This window comes from Gavia stellata, unplaced genomic scaffold (genome assembly GCF_030936135.1).
Source record: "Gavia stellata isolate bGavSte3 unplaced genomic scaffold, bGavSte3.hap2 HAP2_SCAFFOLD_34, whole genome shotgun sequence".
Taxonomy (NCBI): Eukaryota; Metazoa; Chordata; class Aves; order Gaviiformes; family Gaviidae; genus Gavia; species Gavia stellata.
The window spans coordinates 471,472-487,920 of record NW_026776320.1 but is presented as its reverse complement, the minus strand read 5'-3'; positions in this window follow the sequence as shown (position 1 = coordinate 487,920).

The window sequence follows — 16,449 nt, the reverse complement described above, 5'->3', positions numbered from 1 at the left end:
AAGCAGAGCTGGGTGCCGAGCTGGATGTCGAGGCTTCTGTCAAGACCAGGTAGAATCTATCTGCCTAACTGTCAATGCAGTAATGGAGTTAATACTTCCTTCGAGTTTGAAGCAGTTCAGTGGAGCAAATGTCTTAAATTCTTTCTGTGATCGGCACGTGTAAAAGTTTAGATTTACTAACGCAGTGCCCGTTTTAAGACAATCTCTTGCTGAAGTCCAAATCCCTGCCCAAAGTAGGCACGCGTCAAGTGAAATTTATAAACTAAAAATGAATTGGCTTAGATTTGTTATGTTTGAAGTATGCTTCAAGACTTGTATTCCCGTCTGTATGTAGATGATTTCTAGCAAAACCAAGCCGACTATGGTATAAAGACTATAGATCAATATATTGCAATCTTTATCCCAAACGATCAAAATTCTTCAGTGCAGGAATGACAAGTACAAATGCAAAATAAAAAGGTGGTTGATGTTAAGATGTGTTGCTTGAGGATTTCAATGGGTGATTTTAGAGAACTGACCAGAATTAGGGAAGTCGGTCTTCCTCCGTTAGGGCCTTTTATTGAAGGAAAGGGGCAGTGACTGTGACTTTTTTCAGTTGTTTTGAGTCTTGTGTTGGAAAGTTGCTTTAGTCGGCTTTCTTTTCTCTTACAGGGAGAAATGGCCTAGCATGGTTGGCGTGTGGTCCTCAACTGGAGGTGGTGAACTCTGTGACAGGAGAGCGGCGCTCTGCATATCGTTTCAGTGGAGTAAATAAACGGCGTCCCACTGTTCGTGTGGTAAAGGAGTTTTCCTGGCAGAAGAGACCTGGACTACTGGTTGGGTTGGAAGAAGCAGCGGGAAGTGTTCTCTGTCTGTACGACCTTGGAATATCGAGAGTGGTTAAAGCAGTTGTTCTTCCAGGAAGGGTACGTACTTTTTAAGCGGCGAAAGGAAGTTTTATGTTGTTAGGTGCTGCATAATCCTGCTTCAGGAAAAGCTTTGGAGCGCCTCTTTGTAGGAGGTGTTTTGTTCTGTACTGCATTAACGTACTGTCACTTCAGAGAATCCAGTCGAGAGAGCCTTGATGTAAAATCTTGGGCTTAATGGTACCATTATCTTCTGAGTCTACTGAGAGTAAACCAAATTTCCTGCTTTTATTGTAGAGCACATAGTTACCTAATTCTCCGCTTCCACAAAAAGGCATTGCAAAATACCTTTTCCTGGCCAGAGTCAGAAAGGAAAAAACCCCACTCTTTCAAGCGTCCATAGCATGCATTTCCTAAACGGTTAATTTCTGTCAGAAATAATGTCTTTAAAATACCTCAAACTTCCACAGTTGTGCTGTAAATGACTGAGACACATTCCCATGAATCTCAGGCTAGCAAGCAGGTCTGACTTCAGAGCAGAACACATTTTTGTGTTGACCTAAGTAGGAAAAACGAGCCTTGAGTGAGGTATCTGACAGACTGTTGAAAGATTGACTTTCAGTCTGAAGTCCTTGAATCTCTGCTCATTGAATATTGTGTTTGTGTAGATGGGATGCACTGGTGTGATGTTACTCATTTTTTTCTGTCTTCTGTAACCCATAAACTCAAGTGTCGTAATGTCCCCTAGTCTCATTGTCTTAATGTAAACAAGAATCAGCGTCAGTTAATAGAAAACCCAGATTCCCTGTATTTTTCTCACCTTAGAATCTGCCACAAATAAATACTTTTCTGTTACTCAGCTTTCCATAATGTGATTTGGTTTAACTTGCTAGAATACAGCTGGAGGGAGTTTTGTTTGTTTGTAGTGCTACAGCACGATTACTAGCAGTAAGCATTTGTATTGTGGTAATTTCTAAAGATATGAGTTGGGTTGGTGCTCCGCTGTGTTAGTTTGCCTATCATCTTGATAAATCTTAGAGTTTGAGGTGGAAGGACAAGCTGTGTGCTGACATCAGCGTATAATCAGTAAGTAAACTATGTTTGTGAAAAAGGTCATAGCTTTGTTAAGTTTTATTTCTTTGATCTACGTAAGCAGGGAATAGGAAAAGGAAAGGTTAAGAAGGATCACGTCACATACCGAATCTGCGTTTACCAAAGTGATTTGAAATAGAACGTAGTTAGACCTGCCCGTTGTATTGGGGAGTTCTTCTATACCGCAAGGCAATGGTTCAGGAGAAAATACGAAGAAGCCTCGGGGGGAAAAGTTGGCTGTTGTGTGATAAAGGTTATGGATTTTGGAATAAAGCCAAAGCTTACCTGAAGTTCTGCTCTTATGCCCTCAACGCTCTTGATGACAAGCATGTTTGGCCTGTTGCTTTCATTTTGCTTCCTATCTTTTTGCTATTAGCTTAGTTAGATCAGCATAGCCAGGCCACAGGTATTGCTAGTCGGACTGTTAACTTCTAAGTTGTGAGTGGGAGTAAGGGTTAGCAAGAACAAGTAGATAAAACTTGCCCTTGGCCACTGTCCCTATGCTTTGAATTTATTCTGTAACTCATACTTCCAAATTATACATTATGTAACATGCGTTTTTAATCTGCCTGAACGTTTCTCTGATTTCCATAATGATTATTTTTAAAACTAAACTGCAGACCTAGTCTTAACATCACGTTCTGCAGTTTTTGTTGTTACTGTTTTAAGGCTTTGATGAGCACCTTAATTTCTGGACTGTTTTCCATGTGGGTATATCTTCAGTGGACAACTAAGTTCTACAGGTTAACCCTAACTTTGAGCAACTCTGGTCCAAGGTGTCAAGCCATTAGTGTATTAATACGGGGTATTTATAGTGACTGTATGACTGCCTTTTAGTGTAAGAGCAGATGTGTAGTCATTCAGAGAGCAAAGAATGAGTTAAAAAACCCAAACTCACAAGCTGAGAAAGAATTTAGGCATAATTTTTTTTTCTTTTTTTTTCCTTTTTTTTTTCTTGGTCTCTTCTCCCATGTATCTAGCAATAGAACGAGAGGAAATGGCCTCAAGTTGCGCCAGGGGAGGTTTAGACTGGATATTAGGAAAAATTTTGTTACTGAGAGAGTGGTCAAACATTGGAAGAGGCTATGCAGGGAGGTGGTGGAGTGACCATCACTGGAGGTGTTCAAAAAATGTGTAGACGTGGCACTTTGGGACATGGTTTAGTGGGCATGGTGGTGTTGGGTTGATGGTTGGACTTGATGATCTCACAGGTCTTTTCCAACCTTAATGGTTCTGTGATTCTGTGCTCTCTAACTGCCCTCTGGATATACAGGTGAAATGCCGCAGACAACTGAAAGAGTTAATGGAGTATTATTTGAACTGGATTCTAGTAAAAGCAAATCTGAATTTAAAACATTCATTATATTGAATTGGTTTCTAATGGTTGTATGTTTCAGAACTATGGAAGGGTTCAAATTTTGCTGGTTTGTATGAGGCAGAAGGGTAGCATTCAGATTCAGTGAGGTGAGAAAAGCGTCCTTTCTTCATTCCCAGAATGAGTTGGCAGTAGTCTGGGAGAATATGAAAAGCCAGTGCATAGCGCAGTGGAAAAATATGCAGTTTCAGGAGCTTCTACGTGGAAAACTGAAGTGTTAAAACCAGGCAACATTTTTGGAAGACCGTATGCAAAAATGGAAGAGATTCCTTTGGGGCCAGTTGTACAACGAAAGAAATCTTAAAAGAAAAAGAAGTTAGAAGGAACACTTGACCTTTGGCTAATTCTGCAGCAAGATATGTACAGTATTTTGAAGATTGGAAATTTCATTAGCTTTCCTATAAATCTGACAGAAACCCAAGTTGTCCAAATTACTGTAGGTACTTCTAAGATTAGAATTCTCGTGACCAAGATGAAAGGTAAATTCTGTGGTAGATTTCCAGGCAGTGTAGTCCCAGCAAGTGCTTGATATGGGAGAGGAGAAAACTTTGGGGCTTAGGGGTTTGGTTATTTTTCCCCACCTCTTGGGGGGTGGAGGGGGGCGGGGGAAATGTATTAAAAAATGGACTGCCTTGTGATGCTCACTTCTTTGTTTTACTTTCCTGTCAAACTGTGCTGTTGATGTAAAGGTTCCTGGTTTTGTCGTGCTGCTTTTTGTAAGAAGGCTAAACCATAGCCTCTGTTCTTTTGTTGTATAGCTTTAGTGCCGGAGTCTTTGTGCGCTTGTATCTCTGCTAGAGCAGTCCGTATAGTCCTGGGACGTGTTGCAGGTGCTGAAAGGTCTGTCTTCCCCTTGTAATAAAGCTGCGTGCAGACTGCTCCACATGTTCAAGAGCAGTGTGCGCTTCTTCCTTAGCTGGAGTTAGCTCTTTCTCTAACAAGCTGCTGTTCTTTTTGCCGTTGTTTTAGGCTGGCTTTTAACGTTTCTGTTAACATTCCTAAAAGTGCTGCTGTGCATTTACACCTTTTCTGACTTTATCTGGTGGTTATTTTTATTCTAAATGAGGACTCATGTAAATTTTGCTAAGCTACTATCTCCCTTCAACACTTTCCAAAAATGTTTCATTCCCATGGAAAATGGTGTGTCTACCATGCAGCTTGTCCGCTGCCTCATCTGACTTACAGCCATGATCTCTCCGAATACCTGTTTGGCAAAGAAGGCGTAGACTGTATCGCAGTGCTGATGGGCTGTGAGCAGTGGGAGAACTAGGTGTAGCTTTGTCTTTCTAACTTAAGTCCCTTAAATAGGATGAAGTTTCTTGCATATAACTGGTTTTCTGTGTTTAATTCTTAGAGTTAATTATTTCTAAGTAGGGAGTGGCAATTGGTAAGCTGTAATAATAGAATAGACCTTTTCAGCTGAAGTTAATTCAGTTCAATATTAACTTGTCGCTTTCCTGCAGGTAACTGCCATAGAACCCATAACTAATCACGGAGGACCCAGTACGAGCACTCGGCACCTACATCAGAGTCTGCGATGGTTCTTTGGAGTGGCAGCCGTGGCTACAGATGTTGGTCATCTACTTCTGGTTGACCTTTGTTTGGATGATTGTTCTTGCACTCAGAATGAAAGAGAAGCATCGGGTAAGCTTGCCGTTTTTAAGCTTGAATTTAAAAGTCAGAAATCTTGTGTCTTTTAAAGAAACTATATGCATCCCGCTTTGAAGATACTCATGTGCAGACATTCATGGCTACTGGTTACAGGTGGCAGTTTGACACCGTGTAGTGCTGAAGTGATTAAATATGGGAGTGGCTTAATACGCCTTCTAATGTTATAAATGCCCCCCTCCCACCAAGATCCCCATGTCACTATGATTCTTGCCAGTGAGGTGTAGGAATTTTCCCATCTGAGTCAGTGCAGCTGCCTGATAGGAAGTTGTGTCAGAGGTGCCCTATTTCTTGGGAATGTTCTTCTGCTTCTGTTAATTGACTTGGGGCAAATTTTAGGCTTGTTTTTTAAAATCAACTCGACTTATCAAAAGTCATGCGTTTGGATGAACGAAATCTCTGATTTGTGTGTTCAGATTGCATAGACTGTTTTGGCTATTACAACAGTGGCTTCAGGAGCTGATGTCACTTCAAATAGCTTCGTCATGAGGCCCAAACTCCTGATTTACAGAGTCCAAGAAGAATTTGTCTATGAAGGCTACACTTTTACCTGGTTTTGAACGACGAGTGAGAACAACTTTCCGATCAGAGAGTTGTGGTGTTCTTTGAAAACGTACAAAATGGAAATAGCAAAACCAGTGTTGCATAAAGGGGTATTTTGCCTGGGACGGTAGAATTAGGTTATACACCTTGTCACGTCAGTGTTTAAAATGCAACCTCAGTGGCATAACGCATTCATTTATTGCGTGGTGTTGGGTGTCTAGGTCTGGAAGCTGTCACTGGAATTCCTGCTGAAGTTGCACAAAGAAGAGAAACTGTGGCCGGAGAAGGGAGACATCTCTGTTTGCAATTACAAAATCCTTCAGGAACAGCAATATCAACCCTGTGCTACATAAGCAGAAGCAATCAGCTCGCTGTGGGTTTTTCAGACGGCTGCCTGTCACTATGGAATATGAAAACTTTGCAGAGGGAGTAAGTAGGCCTTTACACTTGGCCGTGCCTGGAGGTGCAGGGCTCTCAATGTTTTGCTTAAGGAAGTATGTTAATTTAAAGAGAACTTTTTCGGGGACTGAAATTCTGAGTATAGTCTTGGAAGGTTTAGAAATCCTCTTCTGAAATAACTGTTAAGTCATACATGGACTAAATGGGACCGCCTTCTCTCCACTGGACTAGGATTGTTTTCCGTATTGTGCCTGTGGATTGAGGAATTGTGGAAAGCATGCTTCTTTGGGTTATGCCAAGCAGTTAGGATGTGATAGAGCTGGTTTCCATATGACAGTTTGTTCTATCAGTAGTATTCAGTGAAAGCAGGAAATGTGTGTATTTTGACAAAACAGATTTTAAAAATTATTTTTCAGGAGAAGTTCCTGCAATTAGGGCATACGTTGAAAGGCTTAAGTATGTTAATAATGTGATTTAACCTGTAGGCACCACTCTCAGCTTGAAGGAGGAAGGATTCCTGTCTATGCTGTTACTTTTCAAGAGCCTGAGAATGATCCTCGCAATTGTTGCTACTTGTGGGCTGTTCAGTCTACACAAGAAAGGTGAAGAAAAACTTACTATTAGCCCCTGAATTAATTGTTATATATATAGATATATTTGTTCACGTACAGTTAATACCTGTATATTTGTTTTGTTTGTTTAGCTGTGCGGGAGATTCTCTCAGGTAGGGAAGCTGTTAAGCTTACAATGCAATTTTGACAGGATTCAACGGACGTGAAGGAGGGACCTAGGAGTTCCTCTCTTCTGAAAGAAGGCAAAGCAACAGTGGCTGTATTTTAGTGCTTGCATTCTTAAGTGATTTCCTTTGTTGCTTGATGACTGCTTCATGCTTTTTCTGATATTCACACCATGGGATTAACACAGTAGTTGAGGCTGCAGACCTAGAACACTAACCGTGCCGACATAACAGCCTGCTGCCCCTAAAGGAGGGAGGTGACGGTACTGCCCATTACCTTGTGCCAACTTTAGCAGTCTCTGGAGCCTTCATGAGCCAGTTCAGCTCACCTGGCAGAGAACGATCACTGTTCAGCAGAAAAGTCAATGGCTTCCTGCTGGGCTAATGGATGAAATCGATATGTGGAAGGGTGCAGCATATGCAAGAGAGGGACTGGAACTCTGGTGGTGAGGGAAGGAGAGAAAGGTATCTCTCTCTCTCAGCATCAGCAAGCTATTTAATCAGCTCAGCTGTTCATAGGGTGGCAATCTTTTTAAGTTTGACTTTAAAGCAGTTTTGATTGAGAACTCTTCCCTGTGAAGAACTATTTCCGACAATTTTTAGCCCATACAACACAGTAAAGCTTTCAAAGGGTATGGTTAGCATTTGCCCCTGAGGTGGTTAGTGTCAAAATTTCCTCCTTTCTGATTCAGCGGCCAAATGTGACCAATTATCATGTCTTGGGAAGTGCTGTTTTTCTCTTCAGCAAGAGAGCGCTATTAAGAAAACTTAGTCTAGATCTAATAAAATGATAATGAGGACTATAAAGCAGCTTTGTAATCAAATTTCATAATGTACACCTTTTTCAGTGAAGGTGATGTTGTGAGTTTACGTCTGTTGCAGTTAGCATTTGGTGACCGAAAACGCTTGGCATCAGGACAGGTCATGTATGAGGTAAGACGTGCACGTATGTGAAAGGATGAAAATCGTAGTTTTCTCTAAGCGAGTATCAGTTAAGTTGGCAGGGGTAATATTTACCATCAAAATTCAGAGGTGACTAAAAAACCGTAATCTTTGGCTGCGTCTTCTTGGGCATGGCCTTTGTCCATACTTTTTGACAACAACTCACGCCATTTCATACTGCGGCGTCGTGTGTTCCAACTAGATTCATCTGCAGAGAGCCCGCATAAATTCAGTTGCTGAGGAGGAAGCAGCTTTTACAAATAAAATTATTCTTCATTTAAACACCAGATTAACGGCATGTCAGAAGAGAAGATAGGGCTTTGAATAGCTTTGTTTAACCAAACTGCAAGCTTCTGTCTGTCTCCCTTTCTTAAAGTAAGGTCATGCAGCTTTATTCTTTTCTGATCTTTGGGGTTATATATTCTTGTTTCTGTCTTGAGCTCTGTCAGCAGGACTTCAAATGAAACGTGTCTACAGTGTCTCTCTTAAGTGTTGGTCCTGAAATGTAGGAGCTCTAAAGATATCTCCTTCTACTTTTTGGCTGGGTTACCTATGAAATCTACTCTTAAAGCCAGCAAAATACGTCAATACAGGAACCGGTGGTATGATTTGGTCAAAAGAGTAGACGTAAATTGTTAGAACTGGCTCCAATGATGATGTTGTGTTTAAAATAGAGGTGAGGTATCATTATATCTCAGAGATGTAACAGATAGCAGACGCATCTGTATAATGTATAATTCTCTTCGGTAGTATGCTTGAAACTCTTCCAAAATCTTTTTGAGGGGGAAGCGATCTTAATTCCGAGCAATTCTTTCCTCCTCTTTTGATACTTTCTCTTGCATGTTCTCAATAGGTATGCAATGAAATAGGGGTGATTCTTGCATCGTGGTACTCCGTTTCAATAGGGACGGGGCGTTTTGATTTTTTTGAATAAGTTTAAATGTTGACCTTTTTCCTTATATATGGGAAAGCTCCTTCCTCATCTGTAAATGTTGCTGTTGAATAGATGAAGGTTAGGCGTTTGGAAAAGGTGGTGTTTCTTTAAAATGCATTACCTATCCTGGTGACAAGGTATAAATATCTTCAAGTCATTCAGCGTGGTCTAAATATGGATGTCATCTCCTTATCTTTATGTGCATTTTTTTTATGACACAAACGTACGATGCTCTAGAGGAACAGAGCACCCTGATTAGTTTTTTTCCGAATTTTAAATTAAAATTTAATTTGGTGGGGTTTTGTTGTTGTTGTTGTTGTTGTTTTGTTTGGTGGTTTGTTTGGGTTTTTTCTTAATTGTAGAGCGGCTATTTGTCCACAATACACACATTCATGTGTTGCATTGTAGACAGTTTGAAGGAATGCTGTATTTGGAGAGGCAGTATTTCAGTTAATGCTTGCTTAGAAAATGGTGGTATCAGAGGTTCAACACAATCCTGCTGGAGTTTCTGAATATCCCAACGTAGTTTGCTGACTCCGTAGGAATTCGTGATCCTAAACGCATTGCCCATGTGCATCCCACGTCCTCTCTGTTTTCCCCTTTTGCTGTTGGGTGTGCTTGGTGAAGGAACTGAGGGATATTTCACCCATTAGTCTCTGACCAGATTAGAGGAGGAGCTGGTAAGAGCTTACGTGGTTTGAAAGGAGATTGCTAAGCAGTTAGAAGTTCTCATAGCTACTAGAGAGAGAGATGCGTTTTCACTCTAGTGGTGAGCTTATAGAGAACACCTCTCAAAAGAGCTTTAGCTGCTGTAATGCCATGACTTCTCTACCTACCTCAGTTCTGTTCTCAAGACATGGAGCAAAGAGCTTTGCATGCATATGACGTGTTGCATTATTTCGGATGTCTCTTTGTAGATATATATTTAGGTTTGTAAAGAAACCTTGATGTTGCAAGGCATTCTGCAGAACATGTTTAGAAATGAATAATGTTAGGGAAATGCTAACTTTTGAAAGCGTGCAAAGCCTTTGCAGCCAAACTTACCCGTTACGATTTGGCACTTAATTCTCTTGCATGTCAGCTGTAGTTTCTATTTGCCATCAGAAATAAGCGCGTGGGAAACATACACTAGAATATGCATATTATATTAGAGATATACGTTCTTTCGTATTTAGGTATAATGTATGTTTTCATCTCCAAATGACCTTTTCTCTCTCCTTTCATTTTTTCCCCAGGGTTTGGAATACTGTGACGAAAAGTACAGTTTAGATCTCACAAATGGAGCCATTCCCCTGAGAGGGGAGGCCAGCAATACCAAACTACTCAGCTGTCAGACTGTAGAAAAATTTCCCAACCATGCTGACGGAGAGGATAGCATTAACAAAGGTTTGTTCTGATGTCCGCGTTTGGCTATTCTAAAATAGATGGGTTCGGAATCTAAGCGATGAATGCTGCTCTGTACCCACAGCCTGCAAGTCTTAAATATCTGTATAGACTAGCTTGTTGGGCTTATTTAAAAAGAAAAATTGGGTGCTTAAGTTATGTGGGACTCCTTTAAAGGAAAAAACAGCCTTTATTTTATGCTTGCTGACATGCCATAGCGATGTATGGTGGGGTCATGTCAGTGTTTTATTCCTCCAGCTGTTGTCTTGGAACAGTAAGATCATTCTCTCCCTTGCTTAGGAATGTTACCTTTCTGTCTCCTTTTTATGAAGTTTGAGGCATGGAGAAATACCTGTAATTTTTCTGATGGTTTCTAATGAGCTTTTTTCCAGAATCTGTTCAAGTTAAGTTCTAGGCACACATGAGCTTCTGCTGGATGTGGGTTGAGGCTAGCAATGAAGCTGTCTTCTGAATGATGAAAATAATTGCTATCTTCAAAGGCAGTTTCAGGGGCTAACAAAACTGAAAAGGCACAGAAGTTCACAATGCAACCTAGTAAAGTGTGTGAGGATCCCTAAACGGTCATGATGAATTCAAGAGAGAATCATTTTGCCAAACAAAGTGTCGTCTTGTTCCTTGCCCCATTAGGGTGAACGATATACCATATACTTTGCTTACATCTGGAGAATGCATTCTCCCCAGAGAAGAAAGACCATTCCACTTACTGAGAGAACTGGAGTGCAGCATTGTGAATGTTTTATGTTACAGTCTTTATTCCGCTTTCCTGTTTGTTGGGTTTGGGTTCTTTTTGTATTTATTTTTGTGTGCTAGTTGTGTTCTTTCATTCTGAATATGCTGGAGAGGAGCTATTCTTAAAATTTGTAATTGACTCAAATCTGGAAATTAATAATGCCAGCTGAGCAATACAAGTGTATACAATAAGTACTTGTCTGCTTTCTAAAAGTAGCAATGTATGTGTTGCTAGCACATCTTTTTTTGCTAAATTGTTCATCTAGCTAAATGTCTTGGTCAACTCTTCATGTATGGAAAACCGAATTAGCTAATAAGCGTGTATTTGATTTGGCTTAGAACTGATACAGTTTGAATGAGAAAAAGGGGCAGTATGACTGAAACCTACCACAGGGATGTTTGCTACTCCGTACATCATTTTTTTTATTATTCTTAGCAAGTGGTGTGTTTCAGGAGTGATAGAACAGAATTAAGCCAAAGCAGAAAGTGGTGTTTTAAAAATAGCAGCTGTATCATATTTTCTACAAATAAGAAACAATGTCTTGTCTTTTCCAGTAATATCCCCTGACACCAGCGTATCAATCTTCAGTTGGCAAGTGACGACATGTAGTCAGAGAAAACCATCTACTTATTTGGGTGTATTTGACATTAATCGCTGGTATCATGCTCAAATGCCAGATTCGCTAAGGTAGATTTTCATTAAGTTGTTCTCAACGTCCCTGCAAATAATTCATTTGAAAGTCGGCGTTCAGCTTATGCACTTGTTTTCTTTAAGGCCAGAAGAGTTCCTTCATGGTTGCCCCTATTTTGCACTGTGGTCACTGGATACTGTGATAAGTATGACTTCACCAAACCTCATTTTGGATATTCTGGTCCGTGAGCGGAGTCTAAGTCGGGGACTTCCTCCTTCTTATCCACCACCGGAGCAGTTTTTTCATCCAAGCACCTATAATTTTGGTAGGTATTTCACCGCTTTTAACAGCGAGAAGCGTAAATTGAGGTCCAACGCCATTTACTGGTTCTCTTGATCGTTGTTTTTCACTCAACAACCAAACCAAACCAAAAAACCCCAACCCCCCACAAACCCAGCTCTGATTACATTGTACCAGCAAGGTATGTAATGTTGTGAAATGCATCTGACATTCTGCTGAGTTTTGGGGTTTGGTGCTTTTGTCACGTAGCCGGTGAAGTGGTGATGGTTACAAAATGAAATGACTTTGAACTGAAGCTCAAAGCACAGCACCTCGATAGCACTAGAGATGAAATTTCTACACGCAGTAATAATTTTTTAAAAAAGGTTTGCCTGCGATCTGACGAAGAAAATGGGTACTCAGTTATATCTTTCCAGATATTGCTGTTTAAAAAAAGTAAAGTGGTCCTAACATAACTGTGAGAGCATGGAATGTTGTCAAACGTTCCTTGTTTCTGCAGATGGTTCGTGCTTGCTGAACTCCGGAGTCGTTCATATGACTTGCACCGGCTTGCAGAAGGAGGTGATCTTTTACTGTATCTTTATTAAGACTGCCAAGAGATGTAGCTTTTCTAAGTTTTCTCTTGCACTGCTTTCAGTGTCAGAGACCATTCTATGCTCATCCTGCCCATCCACACGCAGAATCGCAATTGTACCCTGCCACTTTTATGCCAATGGTAACGTTTTCGGTCCACTCTTGGGACTGTAGAACTACCATTGTCTATTGTTGAAGCACTATCAGGGATTGAGTGTCTAGAACGGAATACAACGTTGCTGTAGGAGCAAGAACAAAAATGTTGTGGAAGATGGCGAAAGCTGTTACTTCTATATTACCCATCAGTCGAACTGCCTGCTTAGGCTTGAGTTAGGGTCTGGATCCCTGATTAACCTGAAAAAGGAGGACAGAATGGAGAAAATGAAAAATAATTTGACTGTTTAAGAAGCAATGAATTCTTTGTTCTCCCAAACTTGGCCAAATCATAACTTCTGAGCCACTGCACAGATTGTAACAAATAATTTTGAATTAAGTTTGAGCTCACTAAACATTTCCAACGTAAACCAGCTTCTGCACAAACAAGCATAGCAAGGGTCTTCCACAGTGTGATTTGAAGTTGTGTGTCAGTTTTGGCTTCGATAGAATGCATTTTGCGTCAGCGTTCAGGGAAAAAGAAAGGCCTGTGTATTGACAGAGAAGCTAGAAAATACTTAATTAAGCATTGCAAGGGCTGACATTTTGTTTTACAGGACTTTGTTTATAAACTGTAACTGTTAGTTTGGCTGCCGTCTTTAAGACTCTACATAGTAATGCTTACTGAGATGGCTAACCTAAAGGGTATTACTGACGCAAGCTTTCTGACAGTTTCAGTGAACATTTATGTTATTTCTCGTAGTGGTTATCCAGAACCTTAGTGACTGAAAAATAATGCTGTCTTAATCTGTAGTTTTTGATTGATGTTTCAGACCTTGAAATTTTTGAAGAAATCTGGTCCTTTGACAAGTGAAGCCATTCACGATAGCTACAATAGGCGTCTTGCAGCTGGCTTGCTGTCTCCAAGAGTAGTCGATGTCCAGCCATCCAGTTTGAGTCAGGTGAGCGCATATCAGGGAATCAAGGGGGAAACACACCCATCTTGTCTGACGGGGCTCCAGAGGCTACAAGACACGATAATCTGATTTTCCTATTATTTGCAAGTTTCACTGAAATGCAGGTGGTGACTTTAGTGAGCAGAAGTAATAGCAGTCCTAGATCCAAGCTAGTGAGTTTGACTGGGAACAGCCCTAACAGATCTGTCTTTAGAGACCCATCTATTAATTCTGTGCCACAGCTACGCACAAGGAAGCATCTTTCCCTCAGAACAGCCTTTATCCCTGTCAGTTTCTCAAAGCATTAGGTTCAGTGCAGTAGCTGACGATGGGGGTGTCTCGCTAGGATGTGAGCTGTTGCAAACATCAGCTTGCTGCACTATACCCGATCATTTGCTTCCAAGGAAGTGGGCCGTGTTAAAGGATTACTGTTGTCAGCTCTACCTGACAATTTCCTCACCGCTTCCCTTCATTTTCCCATCATCAGTCGGCTTTTCTGCGGCCTCTCAAAGCAGATCTTCGCCTCTGTAGCCTTTGCCTTGCGCTCCAGTAGCCCCATTTCCCCTGCTTAGACAGCCCTCTTGTTGCTGCAACACCTTAGCTGCCTTTATCTCATGACGCCCTCTCCCTTCGATCCTCTTTATCCCACCATGGTGACTTCAGCCCCCTCTTTCCCAGGTTTTCCATTTGCAGTGCACCACCCCTGCTCTCTCATCTGAAGAGTTTCATGAGAGATGGAGCCTTTGTGATGAACAGCCCATCCTCAGCCAGGCAGCATCTAAGCGAAATGATCAGCTGGCTAGTCATCATACAGTGGAGCAATTAGTAGGAAGGGGAGAGCGGTCTTCCCACTGCCCTCATCTTCCTGTCTACCGGATTCTTTGCCAGATTTGTGGAAGTGTCTTAGGGCAAATAACACTTCTGCGCAGTGTGGTAGCTAAAATAAATTTCTTGGCCAGCTGACCTAGCCCAGAGACTGCTTATTTTGCAAGCCTGATGTAGACTCTTACATTCAAATTAGACGTTCTGCTGTCAGCTCCAGTTTGGGAATAACTTGGGAAATCAAGGCATTTTTTAATAACCTTTGCTGCATTGTGACTGTATCGTTCAGAGACTTGTTAGGCATTTGAGCAGGGATTTCTTTTGAATGTTAGTAAGGCAAACTTCAGAATTAGGGTCAGGAAGCTTGGTTTGGAGTTTTGTTTGCCACCCTACGTAGTATTTGGTGTGTTTCCTTGTCTGAAAGCAGCTTTCAGAAACAGAAGGAAGTATCCCATGTGTATTCTAATGTGTAGAAATCGCTTTGAATGCAATGATTTTACCCAGAAGGGAAAGAGACTTTTGAATTACGTTTCAAACAAAGAAACAAACAAAACCCAACCAAACAAAACAGTGAAATTTTATGAAGGATCATTTCAGCTGAAAGAAGTATCAACACCAGCGGAAATAAACTACTCCTTAATATCGCATGCCTGTGCGTACCTGTGCATTATCCTTCTGAAGGATTACCAGCACGTTAGAATACAGTATTTGAACAGCCTAAAATTTAAACCTATTAGAATTTAAATGGTTCACTTCTTTTCTGTCATCTGAGAAAAGTATAGCTTCATGTTTTGGTGTCAGAACTGCTTCATGTCTTCATAGTCTAGAAAGCTGCTTGACCTGAGCTTCACTGTTCCCACGCAGAGAGGGTATTTGTTCTGTCCCCTTCATGCATTCCTGATGGCGAGCTCATGTGCACAAAATGCGTAATGGGTATTAGCAGAGGATGTTACTGAAAGTAGTTACCTGGAACTCAGGAAATTGAGACTATAATGCAGAGGCGTGCAAATAAAGATTAGAATTAGCCTTCGGTAAGTTGAAATGTCAGAGGAAAAGTTTATTGTGTTCCTCAGACCAAGCAGCAGTCCAGCCTGTGGCTAGAATTCAGAAGAAGAACGTGGAATTAGTTGCAGGTGTACTACTTGACTTTGTGCTGTCTGCATGAGTATACCGGTAGAAGCAACCATTTGCTGTTGATGGTTCAGCTATTGAAAGTATGTAAGATTCTCATTTTACTTTGTCTGTTATGTTTAGAAGGAGCAGTTAGAAGCGGTATTGTCAGCTGCTGTCCGGACAGGTTCTTTAGAACTTCTGACTGGGTGCATTAAACAGTGGGCATCTGAAGGTAATACTTCTTTACATTGTTTTTATGTTATATATTGGTTAGTTTGAAGTTGTTGATTTGTTTCTTTTTTGTTGTCTCTTTTTAAAGAGCAGCCAAGTTCTGCTGCTAATTTACGGCTTGTTCTTGAGTGGACATGGAACAAAGTGATCTCTACAAAAGAAGAATTGGACCAAATATGTGAGTACTAGTGTAGTCATTCCACAAACATAAAATCATTCCTTCTAATTGAGCTTATCCAGTAATCTGCTGGTATATGGCATTGCACGCGGTTCTTTAAGTGTGCTTTGAAACTCTGAAATTGCTCTGTAGGCTAATGCTTTAATGTTTGTTCTTGAAAAGGTGTTCCGCTCTTTGATGGCTCTTGCAACTTCGTTGACCCACAGACGTTACAGTCTCTTCAGCACTGCCAGTTGCTTTTGAGCAACCTTAGCACAGTCTTAAACTGTTCTCTAACAGAAGCACAAGAGCTGACTGAAGAAGGTTTGTCATAGTATTATTAAATCTTTGGTATGCTTTCTTAAGGTTTGGAATTATGCTTGGGTTGTAATTGTGGGAACGTGAGCTTTTGTTGGGTTTGGTGATTGGAAGACGGTTAAATTTAGCTGGGCGAAGGGGCTTAAATCTGAGAAGCTGGGACGACCACTCAATATGCGTTGAGTTCGGGGAAGCAGTTTCTTGTGGAGTTCATGCAAGCGGCTAGGGGAGACTACGCTCAGCAAGAAGCTATGTAAGCAACTGGGTTGAAATTGCAGCACCTGAATGTGGTAGTGCTCAACATGTTTCTTTTTAATTCTTAGCCAGCAATTTATAATTGCATGCAAATATTGTATTGCAAATTACTAAAAAAGATAAAGGAAGCGCAAATGAGTGACTTGTAAAGTAAGTTACTTGAGTTTCTATAGCTTTTTAGATCATAAGTTGTTCTTGGCATATTGAGAAAAAGAAAGACTGTCCCTTTGCTCTAGTAAAAATCTCTGCTACTTGAAAACCAGGTGTCGTCTTCATGCATGTATTTAATAGTTCAGGCTTAATTTTGTTTCATGTTAACCTTTAGCGAATCT